Raw genomic sequence first — 19706 nt, 5'->3', positions numbered from 1 at the left:
ACTGAAGTATAGACTTTTTGAGGGCAGCCATCAAGCGTTGGGTGTCACCGCATCAGCAGCACCCGATGCCTTTGCACACCGTCAGTGCTTAACGTCTGCTGATGCATTAGGCTGTTTTCACATCCTCCCATACACCACCCAGCACAGCTTGCTGAAGACTAGATAATGGCCCAAAGGGTGTGGAACAGCAACCAGAGCCCTGAACCAGGAGCCGGGACAGCGCGAGTTTTAATCCCTGCTCAGCAGTTTGCTCACTGTGTCACCAGGACAAGGCGCTGAGCCGCTCTGGGCTTCAGATCCCACGTATGTAAAATGGGCATTAAAAATCAAATTGAGGGACCATATTACTAGCCGCTTGGTTGAGTGAAGGGATGGTGAAATCATGAGTAGAGAAGGGATTCGAAACTGATACGTTGCTATACACATGATTTTTAAATCTATTTTTTTAAGCTTGTTTATTTTGAAAGAGAGAGAAAGAAAGAAGGCACAAGCAGGAGAGAGAGAAAGAGAGAGAGAATCCCAAGCAGGCTCCACCGTCAGCCTGGAGTCTGACGCGGGGCTTGAACTCACGAACCATGAGATTGTGACCTGAGCCAAAATCCAGAGTTGGACACTTAACCAGCTGAGCCACCCAGGCACCCCCTTAAACCTTTTCTTAATGTTACTTACACGTTTGGAACATAACCCGGAAGAAATGGGTTTGGGCACAGGCCACGCACATCTGCGAAAGAGTTCTGAGCAGGAATCACTGGCCAACACTGGTCCTCCAAGGCACCTGCCGCGAATGTCTCCCCCTCACCTCTCTTCCACCTCTGCCTCTCCCGTCTCGGCTGCAGTCTCTTTATGGTCTCCATGTCTCTGCAGGTCTCTGTTTCCCTCTAGCTCTTCGGTCAAGTACTCTCAGCTGCAGTATCTGTGTGCGTCTCTCCACCTTCCGGTTCCTGGATTTTCCCATTGTCTCCTGTCTGTCTGCCTCTTTTGGTCCTTCTGTCTTTGCCTCCCTCTCTCTGTGGCCTTGTACTTCCTCCTCTGTCCCTCCCGGTCTCTCACTGTCTTTCTCTCTCGTCTTCCTACCCCTTTTTGTCTCTCTCCTTGTTTCTCTCCTTCTGTCTGCTCTTCTGGCTCCTTGCCTTGTCTTAGCATCTCATGTGCCCAAGACTGTCTCTGTCTCTATCCATCTGTCTCTGTCTGTCTAACCTTCTCCATCAGGACCCATCTCTCCCCTCTATCCGTGGGACCCATGGAGACAGACTCCACCGCAGCGTGACCTTTCCGTCAGCTTCTCCCTGAACTCCCCACAGGCACCGTGACCGTTTCTCATCAAGTCCTCAGGTCAGTGTAAATCTCCCATGTTTTCTTTAGGCAGGAGCCGGGGCAGCCCAGCCCAGCCCTGTAGCAGGGAAGTCGCGTGCCTGAGGGAGGAGCCCTGACTCCCCTTCCCCAGGGGGAAATCAGTTCAGGGAGGGTCTAAAACAAGACCACACTGAGGCCCCACCACACATATGGACAATATGTATCTTTCATCAACGTCAAGGTGGGAGTTTTTTCCTGTATTTTCCTGATCGTTCAAACCCTATGTGCTCACAAGAGAAGATTTAGACAGTATGAGGAACAGTAAAGATGCAGCAAGAGAAGTTCCTCACTATCCTGTAGCCCAGAGGTGGCCACTGCTGCCATTTTGCCGTATTTTCCTTCCGGACTTTACCCATATGCTTTGTGTGTGTTTGTCTGTCTTTACAACGATGTAGAACTGTGCAAACTCTTTGGTTGTTTAATATTCTCTCCTGCTTATTTTCCTTTGTCCTCGAAAGCTTTCTGCAAACATGGCTTTCTCTCCTCCTGAGAGAAAAAAAGAAAAAAAAGACATCTTCAGCTCTCCATTTGTCACAGGAGAAGTTCAAATGTTTCAATATGGCTTCCTGCTGCCACCCTATCTCTTCCCATAGCAACGCCTTACACTCTGAAATGCAGCCGGTCAGGGCTCTCCAGTTCCCCTCCTGCGTAAGTTCATCTCAGTCTCTGGCCTTTGCTAAAGCTCTTCCCTCATCCAGAGCACACGTTCCTGCTTGTCCGAAGCGTAGCTGTGTCACCCGCCTCCCGCCATATTGCCTCCCCCTCCCTGACATCTAGGAAAGGTGCCCATAACATCCCCTACTTCCTCTCATAGCAAATTTGTCCCTGTGTACTTGACTAAGCACTTGAGGTCATCCTCACCGAACCATGAGACCCTTAAAGGGAGTCCGTGCTCAATGGCTCCTAGGACACACCCCCCACGAGCAGATCCTCAATGAATGTTGAACATTCTGATTCATACATTAGAAATTGATGGAACCATCTCCTTAATGCTGGACTTTAATGTTCCTTTCAGCTTTTCTCAAGGGATAAATAACGCTGTTAAATAGCTTATTCACAAAGCTTTGTCTGTGTTTCCACTCATTTGCATAGGGCGGATATTCTCAGGCTCTGTAAAATATCAAATAGTTTATGTATCATCATTGTTTAATGTCATAAAACACTCTGACAACTTAGGATCCCTGCTATAGATCCCTTTCTGAAAAGCTCCTGATGGATTGAAGAAAGGCAAGGAAATTAATCAGGGGGATGGAAGATTAGACAGGCCTCGCCAAATTTAAAACAGTTGTACCCCAGAGTTTGTAAGCTGAGGCCTCACATCTCATACACCTCAAGATGAGAAAAATGGAGCCTTGAGTTATGACGTTTTCTTAAAGCCTCACAGCTCCTTTTCTGCAGATGGTACCTTTAAAATCCCGCCCCCGACCCCAGGGAACTGTTGTACATTCAGGCAACTCAACAAACATGATGAAGTTTGCAGTCAGTGATGGTCAACAGAAAACACCAAGCTACATTCAGTCAAAACCAAGGCAACTATACCCTAACTACCCTGAAGTCCTAAATGAAATCCCGGATGTTGGGACCCGTAACTCAGCGAGTCCTTATTGTACATCTACTAGGTATCAGATGCTGCGCTGTTTTGCTGGGAACAAGTTAGTCATAGGAAACAGTGAGTGCCCGCCCACAGGGCCTCCACATGCATGGGGAAGGCTGGCAGAGTCGTAAACACTGTGATGGCAGTAAGAAGAGCTATTCTAAGATCACAGAGCAGGACACCTAACTCAGGTGGGATGAGGGAGAAGCCAGGGAGATGTGCCTGGGGATGTGCGGTCAGGCTTAATGCTGTAGCATGAGGATCTCTCTGGAATCTGCTCGCATCAGCGAGGCCAGTAGCATCCTAGGTGTTTGACATACTGCAGTGCCCTTCAGTCTTCACAACCACCCTGAGGGGGGCAATCAGGGAGAACCCAAAGGCTAAGGGAAACATCCAGAGATAGCTCTGAGAATGAGGTTAGGCACTGAGATTCAAATCCAGATGTGTCTGACCCGAAGCCCATGTTGCTCCCCAAAATGACACAGTGACCTCCATGCACTCCCTGTGAGGCTGGACAAACCACTCAATGTATTTCTTTTTTAACACTGCAGATTTTACAATGGATTATGTGACGTTCCGGAAGACATACACTGCCACAGGAGCACAGAGTGGGGACACTAACTCTGCGTGAAAGTAAAGGGGCTATGTCAAGGAGGCTTCAGAAAAGAGAGGCGACCTTTGTTTGGGGGTTTAGAAAATGTCTCTGTAGAGAAGGCAGGGCAGGGCATCCCAGAAGAGGAAGAGCAGGTAAAAAGGACGAGGGCTGATGTGAGACCCGACAAGGCACTGGGGTTGACTAAGGCACAGGAAGAGCGGAAGAGGACAGAGGTGCTAGTAGAAGGCCATGTGACCCTACTTCAGTGTGTATTGGTGAGTAACAAACCCTTACAATTCGTAATGGCTTCAAGCAGTAATGTCTTCTCTCCCATGCAACACAAGTTCCTGGGGGTCATTCAGCTCTACCTGGTGCCCCCTGGGCCCCTGAGGTGGCTACAGTCCTCTGGGGGATCCAGTGGAAGCTCAACTATGGCCGAGAGCGCCCGTTCTCCTCCTGGTGGGCATCCCCACGTGTCTGCATGGCACCTTCATTCCAAACAGAAGCGCCCAAGAAGGAGGGTGTGGCAGCTGCCAGGCCCGTCAATAGCCACCCTTGGAACCACCATGGCATCACTTTGCCATGTATATTCTATGGGTCAGAGCGGTCACAGACCCAGCCTGGGGCCAAGTGGGAACAGGAGGGAAACTGCACCAAGGTGCAAATTCCTGTAGACATGCTTCACCACGGGGGGAGATCACCGAAGTCGAGGTATCAGCAGTAGCAGTCACCGAACGGTGAAAGCCGTGCTTGGCCAACCTGAGGATTCTGTGCTGAGGCAGGTGGTTCTCAACCACGATGCTGTAACACACTCGTTAGTTATGAGGTTGTGTCGAAAAAACAAATCAATAAATAAAGGAGCAAAGCTTTTCACTTCCTTATTTATTTTAGTAAATTAGAGTACATTTAAGGGGATCCCTCTTATGATGATACTTGTTTTCGCCTACATTCTGACGTGCTGCCTTTTTAGGACTCGGGGGAGTAGGGCTGTCAGCCCAGCATATCCGAGCAGCAGCGCATATCACCGCCATCCATAGGTCCCACAGCTGACTCAACAACAAAGCCGGGACCGGTGAGGTGGACTTCCATTCTAGAAAGATCACTTGGCTGCTGTGTGGAGCATGAATCCTGGAGATGGAGACATCTATTTGAAGGTTCCAAGAGATATGAGACAGCAAGAGGGAGACCCCACCAGCCGTGGAGAGAGGCTGCAGGAGAAACCAGCTCTGATCTTGTACTTTCAGCCTCCAGAACTGTGAGAAAATTCATTTCTGTCATTTAAGCCCCCCAATATTTGACATTTTGCTATGGCAGCCGTAGCAAACCAACCTGTATACATTCGATGTTTATATTTGGCATATTCGATGTAAACTGATGTATGTTTACTGGTAGGGCTGTGCAATCAGAACAGCTTGCTTGTTTGGCTAACTCAGATTCCCGTCAGGGTCTGTCCTCCATCGCCAGAGTAGTCGGGATGGGTCTCTATCCGCTGTAACCATTACACCCTGGTTAAGACTCTCATCCATCCCTGCCCTTTATCCCAGAGAGTCATGGCGGTCATGCCTGGGACTTAAGCTGGACTCCCACATCCTCCAAAGGGTGGCCCGGCCTAGTAGCTTCTCTGCAAGAGAAGGAACATCTCATCTAACCAAGAGACCAATGTACCCACCTCAACTGGTCTATTGGACAAGAACTGGCCTGTGCGTGGAAACCCATCTGACTCCTCTATTTAAATTGATGCAGGCGATGTGTTTTACAAGTTGTCCAGTGTTCTCTTTCCTTTTCTTTTTCTGGAATGCGTGACTCTCATAAGGTTCCATAAAACTTTAGAAAGGCCGTGTAATATCAACCCTGTCTAGTGTGAAACTATCAATACATTTCAGATAATGATTCTTCCTAGTGAATTAGTGGAGATGAGGGAAAGAATTTGTGCAAATATAATACATCGCTGCTCTCATTACAGCAGCTGCTATGCATTAAGTCCTTTACTCTCTGCCAGGCACTGTGTTAAATGTTTTATTTAGAGAGTATTTCAAATAAACTTTATTCCAACCCCATAAAGTAAGTGGTGCAATCATCCTCAATGTACAGGTGAGGAAACTGAGGCCCAAGGCCATATGATTGCCATGTGGAAGTTGCATAATTATAACAAGGCTCTGACTCCAAAGCTTGTGTTTTTAAATACTTTGCTATATGCTGACTTTTTTGACCGCTTTCATAATACAATCACAAGATGCGTGTTGACAAGTTTTACATACTTCCCACAAGACCTCAGGGTCAAGTTCAGTGGTTCTCAAGCATGCTCACTCGTGTTGTTGGAGTAACTAAAGTCAGGCAACATCCTAAACATGGTTACACAGTTAACTAGATTTTTGGAATGTGAGTAGAAACATACATGTGTTCATGACATTAAGTCTCACCCAGCACAAGTATCCATAGAGGAAGGAGCTGACAGTGAGCACAGGAGACTGGAGACTTCTCCTTTATGTGGTTGCCACGTAAAGACTTACAAGAGACATTCAGGGAAGCCAACAGGGGTTTGGGAAAGATTGTAGGAGAAAGACTTAACACTGATGAAAGTGCATCCCGCAGAGCCGGGGGGCCTGGAACGAGGCCTCCTGGATGCCGGTTCTGATTCTACTAATTCGTGCCATACCCACAGTTCAGTTTCCTGATCTGTGAAAGGGGGATAATATTCCTAAGTACTTCCCGCAGTTATTGTAAGGATTAAACAGCACATGTGACATACCTTCAACCTAAGTAGTCAGTAAACACGAGCTCTCATCCCATCATCACCAATTTGCTTTTCCCACAAGACCGGAAAGGTCTGCCATTATTCTCGGTTGGCATCTGGACATTCATGTCACCCAGAAGCTCCTTGAGACTACTGCTCCAGTGGCACTGATCGGCCACTGATGACCTCAGGGGTGTGGGGCCAAAGAAGGGCATAGGGAGGGATCAGAAAGGTCTCTTCCAATAATAGCTCTATACTTTCACACTCTTTCACATTTGTTAAAACAGCATACAACAGCGTTGCATATTTTCTAATCTAACCATGTCAAAATCAGGTTACCATGAGCTCGGAAATCAAACGATACAATCACGATTTCCTCTTCTGCTCCATCCCATGTTCCATAAAGTCAGGGTTTGGGTCCACGGAAATGGAAGAGGGGATCATCCCAAGATCCGCAGCTAAAAGGGCACGATGCTGTGCAAAATATATAGCGGGGAAGAGCTCCCTCAGAGTTAAGGGACAGACTCACATTTCAAGATGTAGAACCTGCACTGGGGTTTTGAGAAGAGTAAAACTAAGATAATAACAAGAAACCACGCCACTTTCCAGCACAGGGCTCTCGCTCAGCGCCGTCTTCGCAAGGATGGCAGGCTTCCCCCTCCAGCGTCCCCCCCCCCTCCTCCCCCTGCAAACAAGCTGGCCAGGAGGGAGGGAGCAACAGCACATGGGAGGCGGAGGACAGAGTTCACCCTGTGAAAAATCATTAATCATCCTGAGGTCACCAGCCCTGAACACGTTTCCTTCTCAATCCCGTCCTGTGGGCGATCTGTCTCCTAACAGGTTTTGTAATGCTGAGTTGTAAAGCGTTCCTGATGAATTATTGTTGGCACTCAGTCCAAAGACTTGAAGGCTTGAGTCCTCCAGAAGAAAAAGCAGACCCTCTCTCTCCCGCGCCTGTTGTCCGTGGGGCCCAGCACAGGGCTTCCATTGTGTGTGAGGGCGGATGGTCTGTGGGCCCCTCATCCCTGCAGCCCCAACTCCAGGAACGGCCTGAGCCGGACTGGCGTCTATCACTGTGTTTCCAAGCAGGGGCGTTTGAGGGCAGCTCCACTGTTGGCCATGTCCCTGTCACAGCACGCCTCTGGGTGGGGGCAGGATTTATGTTCCACGTTGACAGATAAAGAACCTGAGGCCAGGCCTATGTCATGGCACGTCCAAGATGGCCTAGCTGCTTTGGGGCAGAGCCCGGAACAGAACTCAGGTCTCCAAAACTTCCACCTCTTTCTTTTCCTCCATGCTACTCCCTCTGGGCTGTACCCCCCCCCCCCACAGTGACATGGGCCCTCACCATAGGACCTCATCGTCCCACACCACTCCTGCCTCACCTAAAGCCTCTGGTGCACACCTCCTGCCTGGTCTGCTCCCAGGTACACCCAGCTCTGTCCCATCCGGTCATCCAGGGCCAGTTTAAGGCAGCCTCCTCAGGGAGGCAGCCATGACCCCAGAGTCTAAAACAGCCTCCATTGTTCTTGATCACAACGTCTTACTTTACTTCTTCATGGCGCTTATCACCCTCCAACCTACCTTGTTTATTCACTTGTGTCTTCGTCCTCTGTGTGTTTCTGTTGTCCCTGAAGATCCAGCTCACCCAGAGTGCGAGCTGCAGGAGGGAGCCATCGTGGTAGTCTGGTTCTCCACTGTGTTCGCAGCACTGAGAACTCTCACTGGCACCTCGTGGGTACTCAGTAAGCTTTCTGTTGATTAATCAACAAACACTGATAATTAATAACGCCTTCCCTTCACAGGGAGGGAGGCAAACCATCAAGCATAGAGAACACACTGAAGGGTGATGGAGGGAGGTGGGGGGGAAGCCAAATGGGTGGAGAAAGTGCACTTGTTGGGATGAGTACCGGGTGTCCTATGTGAGTGATGAATCACTGAATTCTACTCCTGAAACCAATGCTACACTATATGTTAACTAACTTGAATTTGAATAACATCTTGGAAGAAAAAAATTGTCTTCCCTTCATATAAAGACTTTCCCAATTTCCCAAAATTCCCAAATGTGTACATGGATATAGTTAAAGAGAGAGAGAGATGAACTTTCCAAAGCGTTTCACAAGTAATATTTGACTGTCACATATCCCGTGTAAGATAGCAAGACTGGGCTTTATTATCACCATTTTACAGACAGAAACATTGAGCCCCACAGAGATGTAGTGACTTTTTCTCCCAACCAGGGAGAAGTCCTGCAAGTCACTTGCTATATAAAGTTAGAAAGGTCACCTTTCCCCCTTTGTGCCTCAGGCTCCTTGCAGTGGGAGATTATAAACTCAAAGATCTCTAAGATTCTTTCTGGGAATAATATTCTAGATGGTATTTCCCAGACAGTGTGCTTGGAACCCCGGGATCCAAGGAGAAGGTAATGGGTGTTCTTTGCGTCCATTTGGGAAACACCAGTCTAGCGTTGACTGTAAGTTTATGTACGTTAAGGCAAGTTCCGTATCCCACAGCAGGTAAGATGTGTCAAGGCTTCACGAAGAGTAAGAGACGGAAAAAGAAGGAAATGGATCAGTCCCTGCGCTGTGCCAGGTGGATGGTGAGTACTTCCCACTTCCCATCAGCTCATTTAATCTTCAGAGCCCCCATACTTCTACTGCACACCTGGGAAACGAAGTACAACTGAGGAAACTCAGAGAGACGACATATACGGCGGAGGATGGTTGTTCAACACCATGACCTCCAAGGGGTCAATCAAAAACCTTAAAAGGGCTGTAGAAAACTTAATCATTGTTATGCATTTGATTCCAAGGAACCCATGCTTCACTTTCACCTTCCAAATCTCAAGCAAGTGCATCCACTAACTGAACGGGATCTAGAACTCTAGCTGCAAGGGAGTCTGGGAAATGTAGTTCTCTTGGCTTTTCATTCTCTGTACTACAGGATGGCAAGCCAGAAGGAGGGTGGTAATGATGCTGAGTGCCGAAGGCCATATTCATCATTCACCCTGAGGTCAACGAGGTTATCAAAGTCTCCTCGGGATTCTATGGGTCTGTGAGCTGGGGAATTAGGGGTGGGGGAGGGAATCGGTGAAGGGATGGATTTGGGGTGGGAGCTGGTAAACAGGGTCCAGGATGAAGACACAAAGCTCCTTCCCAAAATTGCAGCAAAAGCGAAAGAGAGCTGAAAATATGGACTCTCTCAGTGCGGCACAGTACGTGGACCAGATTTATTTGTGCCATTAAGTGACGCACACATGAGAAAGACTGTGACTACCTCCTAACTGGCAAAGCCAAATGGCTTTACCTGTTTGCCTTTTGAGCTAAGCTTATTTAACCTGAAAAGTTCTGCGAGTGGCCGAGTGGTCTTTCAATATAATTTCAATTCAGAGGGGCAGGATTTCATAGGGTTTTTATTTCATAGCGATTTCAGGAATATGTCCTACTTTCACAATCAAGAAAAAAATAAGTGAAAGATATGATGTCTCTCTCAGGAGGGGCAGTGGGAGAGATGAATAGGTAGGGCAGAGCCCAGCGGGTTTGTAGGGTGGTGAAAATATTCTCTACAATTCCATAATTGTAGATACGTATCATTACACACTCGTGCAAACCCATAGAATGTCCACCACCAAAAATGAACCATAATGTGAATGATGGACTTTGGGTGATGATAATGAGTCAGTGTAGGGTCATCAGTTACAACAAACGTGCAATTCTGGTGGGGGGTATTGATACGTGGGGGGACGGAGGCTTGGCAGGTCCAGGGCAGAGGGAATACAGGAAATCTACCTCCCCTTCAGTTTTGCTGTGAACCTTAAACTGTCTTCATTTTTAAAAATCTAATGCCTTGATGGGGTGCTCGGGTGGTTCAGTCAGTTAAACATCTGACTTTTGATTTCAGCTCAGGTCACGATCTCACGGTTTGTTAGTTGAGCCCCACATCAGGCTCTGTCCTGACGGCGTGGAGCCTGCTTGAGGCTCTCTCTCTCTTTCTCTCCCTGCCCCTACCCTGCTTGTGCGCTCTCTCTTTCTCTCACTCTCTCTTTCTCTCAATAAATAAATAAACCTAAAAAGAAAGAAAGAGAGAGAGAGAAAGAAAGAAAGAAAGAAAGAAAGAAAGAAAGAAAGAAAGATTCAATGCCTTGATCAAAGTAAAATAAAATGCCCAATTGTAATCCCTCTTCCTGCACATAGCACATACATAGTTTTGCACTCACAACTGTGACCTAGCATTAACAGTGCTCTTTGTGAGATCACAGAATATTTGGGCCCCAAAATACCCAAGAAATCAAGGAGCCAAGCGACCTCAAACCACATGCTGAGGACCCTAGGAATCCCCAGAGAAGCCTCAAGGGCTCCCCTAGCATAGGAGATGTAGTGACCTGGTTCGCACAGTGCTCCTGTGTAAGCCCCAAGGGCTTGGATTTCATCTATTTGATATTTTGGATTTGCCTGCAGGATTCTATTTTAGAAAGAAATCTCGCTGCAACACAAACACACACACAAGTATGAACACCAGGGAATGAGCTCAGAGCTACCTCGCTTGTGCCATTGTTCAGATGGGAAAGTGGAGGCAAAGAGAACCCAAAAGCCCACCTATAGTCCCACAGAAGCAGGAAAGCAGCGTCTGGATCTGGAAATCAGAGGCCTAATCTGTTTTCCCTCTGCACCACTGCAAGGATCCCAGGCTGAGTGGCCCAGACAGATGTGGCTGTGATCCAAGGGTCACATCATTGTTGGTGCTGTTTGTTTGCACAACGTGGAACGTTGTTTGAGGCCTGAAGCTCAGAGACATCCCCTGGTGAGACTCTCTGAACTGGAGCCCAGAGGGGCACGTTTCAAGAGCCTGCGGTCTGGACGGAGAGCCCGCTGGTGAAGACAGGGAGGCTCTTCTCGGGTGGTGGGTTTTTCTGTTCCACGCCATGCCCCTTCACAGTATTGTAAACACAAGTCCAGTGTGTGTTTTTAAAACGTGAGAAGAAGCAGGATCCTGCCGGAGTGTTTTGACATAGCCTGCAGGGAGGGAGAATGGGACCAGCGGATCTCGCCTGTGCAGAATGTAATTGCTTCCCGCACCTGATGGTTAATCTCAGGCCGGCCAGGCTGTCGGACAGTCCCTCCTCCGAACAGCCCACACCGGCCACACAGAGCAGAGACCGGGGACCCATGCTGGGCTTCACCACTCATGGGCTCTGGGACTTTGGTCCTCAGTTTCCTCACCTAAAAATAAAGAGTCTTGGCCTAAATCATGGTTTTCCACCTATCAGAGACTCCGGATCCGTTTTACGAAGTGGGTGTCCTGGTAAGATTTAGGCTGAAGTTTCTGCTACTAAAAGGAAGTTGGAAATCCACTGGACTAGATGTTTCTGATAACTCTTTCAGCTCCAAGATATTGCAAGTCTGGATTTTACTTCTCTTTGAGGCGCCGGAAGAAGTTTCACTTGCACTCAAGAGAGATCAAGAAAGGCACTCTTAGTCCTTGGAAAGGTAGCGGATGATCTCGGGGTCTGGAGAGCCCAATCTTGCCACCCCCCCTCCCCTGCCCCTTTCATTCCTTCAGGGTTAGCTGCCCCTTACTTTGCCCCATGTGGCACCTCATGTCCATACCAATGACACTGCCATGACTGCATTGCTTCTGTCCCACCACCTACTGCTGCTTCTGCTTGCTACCTTCCATCCCCGCCAAGCTGCCTGAAGCCTGTAGCTGTGTCTTATTCCTGGCTGAGACCCCAGTGCCCGGCACAATGCCTAGTATACTGCAGATGCTTAATAAATGGATGTTGAATTTAGTTGCATTTGGAACAACTGAACTGACTTTCAAACTTAGCAGTCTACAGCTAATCTTTAAATGCAATTTCCAGAAAGAATATTCTGGCCTCGTGTAGAGACGGTACGTATCCAATCAGTCGGCAGATGTTGAGCATCGACCATAAGCCAAGTACTACTTTAGGACCCAGAGATACAATGGAGAATAAAGCCAACCCCATCTCTGGCGGAAAGGTACCAGAATCACATAATAGAACTAATTATACAATGAGGGCTGGGAGAACCTCTGTTCCCAGAGCATGAATCTTTCCAGTGTCATGAGTCCCATGTAAAAGCTGAGGCTTAAGGTGTGGTGGCCTTAGGGAAGAAGTCCACAGAGCTAGGTTCTTTACTGAGACAAGAGCCCTCCAGAAGGGAACACCAAGCCACCAGTGGAGATGGTAGAAGAGGGCACCATGGAGAAAAGACAACACAAGAGAGAAAGACTGTACATTCCTTCTCAAATTTCCTGTCCCGAAGACTGTAGCTGGTGGCAGAACCAGAATGGACTTTGACAGTGTTGGCCTTGATTCTGGTCACCGTTACTTGCTGTGGGATGAGAGGTCAGTTGCCCTAACCTTTCTGAGAATGGCCTGGGAGAAGGACCGTGAATTAGGGTGGTGTTATGTTGAGTTGGAAGTGACTTTGGGATTGCCAATGGAAGAGCCCAGGAGACACATGGACAACAAGGGCTGGAGCTCAGGGTGGTGGTGGGGGGGGTGTGCTAAGGAGAGGGATTCTGGAGTTAATTTACACGTATGCGTTTCTTGCAGCCATTGGTATGCCCGGCCACACCCATGGAGAAGATATAGACAGAAGAGTGGGGGGAAGAGGTGAGGAAGGAACCACAGGTTAGAATGACCCAGAACCTAACACCTCTGACACTCATGTTTGCCCCTCTGTGCTCCTCTAGGACCTTCTATTATAGCTCCCAACAAGCTGCCCCCCTCAGTACTGTGAACTGTCCGAGGATAAGGCCAGGGTTGAAGCCATCTTTGTATCCCCCACATCTCACCCAGTGTTTACGGAAGCAGTACGTGAACAAATGAACTCTGAGAAACAATGGAAGAATCTGTAAATGCTAACTTGGAGAAGACATGGCTCAGGGCACCCAAAGAGGGCTGACCTATGGAAACAGGGAGAACACCATTGTGTCAATGTGAGAGGAAAACTATTTCAGTTCAACACTAATGGAATGGGCCATCTGGTGCAGCAGCGAGTACACGTACACGTAGATGGGTGGCGTTCTCCCAGGACCAGGGAACTGGGTGGCAGCCTAACCACACCTTCCAGGCATGCAGCTCTGAGAGTCTGTGGTCCCAGCTCGGCGCCCAGGCAAACCCATTACTTACAGCAATTGACTTCAGAAGAGAGGAACAGGGCCCATCCCTACCGAATAAAGATGAATCTCTGCAGGTGTGGGCTTCATTCTATGGAACTTCTAGAAAGCCACCTGGTCCAACGTTTCCCTTGTCATTCTGTGCCCTCAGTGTCTGGTCATTGCCTGACGTATCTACTACTCATCAGTTCCACTTCCCGCCCTAACCTCCCTTTAGTGGGAACCCTTTGAGAGTAGGGACGAGGCATCATTTGCTCATGAGGCAGCTATGTGGCAATGGTTAAGAGTACCAGGACCATGTTAGCCCGCCTTCATTACACCGTCTGTAAACCTGAGACACTCCTAGGACTAGTGTAAGGATCAAAGGGCTAATGCACACAATGTGCTTAAAACAGTTCTAGCATGGCGTAGGTTCCTAAAAGAAGTTAGCTACTCTTACTGTATCAGTTTCTTCTGTACCTGGCAATAAAAGTTTGATGAATAAAAAATTAGCTAATCCATCAATTAGTAACTAAACGTTGATGTTGCAATCACCAACTGGTCAACAAACACTTATTAATTCCAAATAAGCACCCGATACTATTCTGGGAACTGAAAAAGGCAGAAGTGGAAAAAATACATAGTTCTTACTTCCAAGGTATTTTGCGATCAGGTGATAAAGAGAAATGTTGCTAATTTTTTTTTAATTAATCAGTTTATGACAACATCCAACACAGCTTAAGGAGTGCACTTGTGATGCGCACCAGATGTATGGAAGTGTTGTTAGCATACGCATGAAATTAATATGACACCATGTGTTGACTAACTGGAATTTAAATGAAAACTTAAAAAAGAAACTAATACAGCTTTTATAAAGTAACACCTAGACCGGGCCCTGCTAGCTTTCCCAGGTTATCTTATTTGATCAAGTTCTAAATTGTGAGGGCCCTCCAGTGAACGCTTTAGGAGAGAAAGAGGAAATCATGTGGGCTTTCTCCAGGAAAAGATTACGACTTTCTTAAAAAGTTCTGTTAGTTTTCTCACTATTGTACAAGTTTCTCTGAAATATTCAAGCCAGGTAAGATGGAGAGGTGAGGAAACAGGGAATAAGCTGTGGCAATATAAAGCACATTGGATTTATACCCTTTATCAATTTGAGTTTATTTAATCCCAACCTTAAAGCTACTAAGCAGGTGTGGGTTTTTTCCCCGGGAAAATCCTGGAGTTAATCATCTCTCTGTTCTCCAGTGTCAGGATCCATAGAAAGATGCTTCTCTGGCACAGGAAGGAGTTCTGCCCTCTGCCCTTCCAAGGGCCAAGGAGCAAAATGGACTTTGGCCAGTCACACAGAATGATCCCTTGCAGTTGGTCATGGGATTATGTGCAAGTTCACCATCAATGTCTTCCCCAAAGAAAACATAAGCACCATTGATTACCTCCTAATAACTATTTTATTATACATTTTATATTTACAAAAGGGCACTGAGAGAGGACTGTTATTATTTCTCTAATCCAAAGCAGATGGGCCTGACAGAGGTAAATGGGACTTTCTGGGTGTGGCCCTGAAAGTTTGTGTTTTCCCGGAAGGTTTTGAGCCAGGGCCAAACCAGACCCAGAAGTTCCCATCCACCCCGTCTCAACACATGACTTTCATTAACAAAATTGCATTGCTCTTTTCTGCAGAAAGTGGTACCATTACTCTAATAAAAACATGTCCATTATGGATCGATTGCCACCTACTTGGTGGTGAGGAGGACTCAGAAGCGAGAGGGCAGGGATTGGTGAGAACAAAGAAAGGCTGGTCTTGCAGAGGGAGGCCCCAACCACTGGGCCTCCTTCCCAGCCTGGGGCTGGAGAGGAAAGAGTGAATCAAACTTGTACCTTCAGCACAGATCACCCCGGGTTAATCCCTTAAAGGTGGAACTAGGCCCTTGGAAGGCTTCTGTTCCTTACACCAGCCACGCCCACTACGTGAGCTGTGTCCATGGAGACCAACACAAGCACCACCAGCTGCCTTCTCTCCAGGCCCACTCTCTGGGCTCTTCTAGACCCTCTCACTTTGCTCCTGACTTGGCTTTCTTTCTCCATCCCAACAGCTGCCCCTGTAGTCTCCAACCTCATGCTCACTTTGTAAATTTAATTTGGATTCCACCCACTCCTGGTATGCTCAGGATACCCTGCCTGGCCAATAGTGGAGGTGTTTTTTTTTTTTTTTCCTCTCTACCTATGATTCTCAAGCTTCTAGCTGCAGGAGATTCAGCTGGGGTGAGCTGGAAAATAAATTCCTGAGTCCTATCTTCAGAAATCCTGATTCTATACATTGACAGTGGGCTAAGAATCTGCATTTCATATGGTGGATGGTTCCAGTGGAGGAAGGAGCTGGGATGCTCTTTGAACAGCAGGGCCTTAAATAGTCCCCACATGCCATCACCAGTACATGACCCGTTGGGGAAATATCCATTTTTTTGTATCTGCTCAATCCTCTGCAAGCACTTGCACATCCATTTGTCCATGCCACCCTCTCTGATTCTCTCTCTCATTAAAGGTACTACTATGTCCATTTGACGAAAGAGGAACGGAAGGCTCAGGGTAGTGACATGAGGCCTCGGATGCCCAGCCTGTAGACATCTCTGCTGGGCACAGCTCATGTGTGTCCAAACCTAGCATGCCCACAGAGCAGCTCCTGTTCTACCTCCAGATAGATTCTTCCCAAAGACTTCTCCATGCCATTAATGGTGACTTCACCCTTCGTGTCATTGGCCCAAATCTTTGAAGCCATCCTTAATCTACTCATGTATAATCCACATCAATTCCTTCCAAATATATCCAGTATCAAACTTCCCCCACATCCCCTGCTCTACTCTGTTCCACCATCATTTTTCTCCTCACTCCTGTCCAAGTGTCTTAGTCAGCTCTGGCTGCTGTAACAGAATACCATAGGCTGGGTGGCTTAAACAACACACATTTCTTTCTCACAGCTCTGGAGGCTGGAGGTCCAAGGTCAAGGTGTTGGCCAGTTTGGTCCCTCACTTCTGGGAGCTCACTTGTGGCTTGCAGACAGCTACCTTCTCACTGTGTGCTCACTCGGCCGGAAAAGGGAGAGAGAGAAAGAGGGAAGGAGGGAGGGAGTAGTGCTCTGATCTTGCTTCCTTTTCTCATAAGGACACAAACCCATTCATGAGGGCCTCATGACCTCACCTAAACGTGGTCACCTCTCAAAGGCCCCACCTCCAAATGCCATCACATTGGGGGCTGGGGCTTCAATATATGAACTTGATGGGGGACACAATTTAGTCTATGGCCCCCACTTAGGTCCATTCTCAATGCAGTGGCCATGATGAGTCTATTGGCATGTAAGTCACATCATGTCCTGCCTCCACACAAGCCCTCCAGTGACTCTCAGCCACTCTGGGTAAAACCAAACTCCTAACAGGGGCTACCAGGCCACACCGTCTGCCCTCACTCCCCACTGCTCTTTTCCTCCCTCCAGTCCAGGCACATGCCCTTCCTGCCGCTGCTCCATCTCTCCCAGCATCCTCTTGCCTCAGGCCCTTTGCACGGTCTCTCCCCTCTGCCTGGAATGCTCTTCCTCTAGAGATCCCTGTGGCCACTTTGTCACCTTCCTCAGATCTTTACTCAAACGCTGTCCTCATGAGGTCTTCCTAAACTCTATTTAAACTTGCCACCCCATCACTACTCATAGCCCTTCCCCACTTTATTTTGACCTCCTAATCTTTCTCTCCATTATGATATAGTTTATCTAATTATCACCTCCCAACATGCTATATGGTCCATCTAATTGTTCCGTGAACAACTTCTCTAGGCCATCAGTTCCATAAGGGCAGGTGTGAGGGTGTGCACTTTGGCCATCAGCTCCCCAGCGCCGGAAACAATGTCAGTGACAGTGGGCACTTAGTAAATCTCTCTTGAATGAATAAAGAAAAGCCGAAGCTTTGAACAACACCTTCTCTCCCTCCTCCTGTCTCTCTGCCACTTGAACAAGGGTGAGGCACTGTCCCCGACCAAAAAGCGAGGCTCGGGAAGGAATCTGTTCTGAGCTTTTGACTGTGGACTCTTTGGGGACAGAAACCCTGGGCCAGGCACTTCTATATCCTCCTGGGCATCTGAGATGGTGCCCATTCCATGCCTGATAACTCCATGCTGAAGTGCTGAATATGATTTGAGGAGAGTTGTTTGCATTAAAATCTAGTTTCTTGCCCTAAATGGCAACCTACTCTCTATGGGACGAATTTGGGTCCACAGACAGCAGGTGGGAGATGGCCCCATGGTGGTGTGAGAGGCTGCTCTTATCAGGGGCCCAGTGTGCTCAGAAACATAAGGAATAGTTGGCCCCAATGAACAGGCTCTGGAGCCAGACAGGAGACGAATCCTGGCTCTACCCACTTGCCCTCAAGCCTCATTCACAGTCAAATGTCTAAGCCTCAGTTTTGTCTGTAAAATGGAAATGATCCCTCCCTCCTAGGTAGCTGTGAGCTTTAGGAGGCAAATTTTTGTAAAGACCGGGCACCCAATGGGCACTCAGTCAATGGTAGTTTTATTAAATTCTTGTCCCTGAAGTCAAAAATGTAATCTAATTAAAGAGCGAAGACTAGGGGCGCCTGGGTGGCTCAGTCTGTTAAGCGTCCGACTTGGGCTCAAGGGCATGATCTCACAGTGTGTGAGTTCAAACCCTGTGTCAGGCTCTGCGCTGACAGCTCAGAACCCGGAGCCTGCTTCGGATTCTGGGTCTCCCTCTCACTCTGCCCCTGCCCCGCTTGTGCTCTCTTTCTCTCTCTCTCTCTCTCTCTCTCTCAAAAATAAATAAATAAATATTTTTTTAAAAAAATAAAGAAAGAAAGAAGACAAACATGCAAGAAAAATGTGAGTCAGGGCTTGAGAAGAAACAGTGTGATACCTGCTGGAAGGGCTGCAGAAGTCTGAAGAAGAGTCACAGTGGGGAAGAGCTTTTGAAGGAGGTGGGACTTGCCTGGGCCCCAGAGGAGACCCAGGAAAACCAGAGAATGGGTGGGCCACTGGCCTGGACCACAGCAGGGCAGCATATTGATCAAGAGGGCCATTTGGGGAAGTGAGTTTTGTCGTTGTTGTTGCTGTTGTTGTCGTTTTAATTCACACCTACTTTGGTATAGATGGAAAGGATTTGAAAAAAAAAAAGTCAGGACCAGGAAAACTATATTTTTCTCAAGTGGACATCAAGACCAAGAATGGAAAATAGGATCAGAGTGTTCAGGTCATGAGGCTACACCCACCTATTTGAGGTCCAGAGATTTTACCCTGCGTGTGCTGGCAACCAGAAGGGAAAGGAAACCAGAGGCAGTTCCATAAATCTTTCTGTCGGAGAGAAGGAAGAAACACATGCTGTTCTGCAGAAGGTAGATTACCTATTCCTAATATTGCATTGTAAAGAAAATGTCTCACTGGAGTTATTTCAAACAAAGTTTTATATGTTGGCCCATATTTGTTGTATATCATGAGGTCTACAAGGCTGTTACTTCGAGAGTCCCTCTAGAAAACATGGACGCATTAATCACAATCCGGCAGGACAGAGAGGACAGGATGACACGTGGGGCAGTCACCCCTGTATCCTCCCTGGTGGATCTGGCTGATGCTCAGGCTTGAGTCAGCCCACGGTGGGGCTGCCTTGACTGTCACCTCATCCGTGACACTGGCCACTGGTGCTGAGCTTTTCAGAGCTCCCCACTGCTCTCCCAAGCAAGTCCAAACTCCTCACCATGACCTGTAGAGACCAGCATGATTTGGTTCTTGCCCACTCCTCAGGCTTCTCCTCCCATCCACTCAGCACCACCACACTCAGCCACACTGGCCTTCCAGAAGGGGGCCAATCTCTGTCCACCCACCCCCCCCAATCCTGTGTGCTTGCTCACTCTGTGGACAGGGCTCCTCCCTCAGCTTTTCCCATGGTGCCTGCCTCCTGATTCTTCGGGTCTCAATGTACTGTCACTTCTTCCTGTGGTGCTGCTCTGCCCAACCCTTGAAATGAGGCCTCACCCATCATTCTCTAGCAGTCTCCAGTGTCTCTCCTCCATAGTGCTCATCACAATCTGCCTTTACACGTGTGTTGGTGTCTCCCCACTAGAATGTAAGAGGGTGGGGGTCTTGCTTGCCTTGCCTCCACCGTGTCTCAAGGGTCCAAAGCAGCATCTGACACACAGTAGGGGCCCAATATAAATATATATTCATAATATATATTATGAATATATATTATGAATATATAATATATATTATGAATACATAATAAATATATTATGGATATATATATTATGAATATA

This window comes from Acinonyx jubatus, chromosome B1, assembly GCF_027475565.1.
Source record: "Acinonyx jubatus isolate Ajub_Pintada_27869175 chromosome B1, VMU_Ajub_asm_v1.0, whole genome shotgun sequence".
NCBI classification, from domain to species: Eukaryota; Metazoa; Chordata; class Mammalia; order Carnivora; family Felidae; genus Acinonyx; species Acinonyx jubatus.
The sequence above is the reverse complement of the archived record's forward strand: the minus strand, read 5'-3'. Positions refer to the sequence as shown.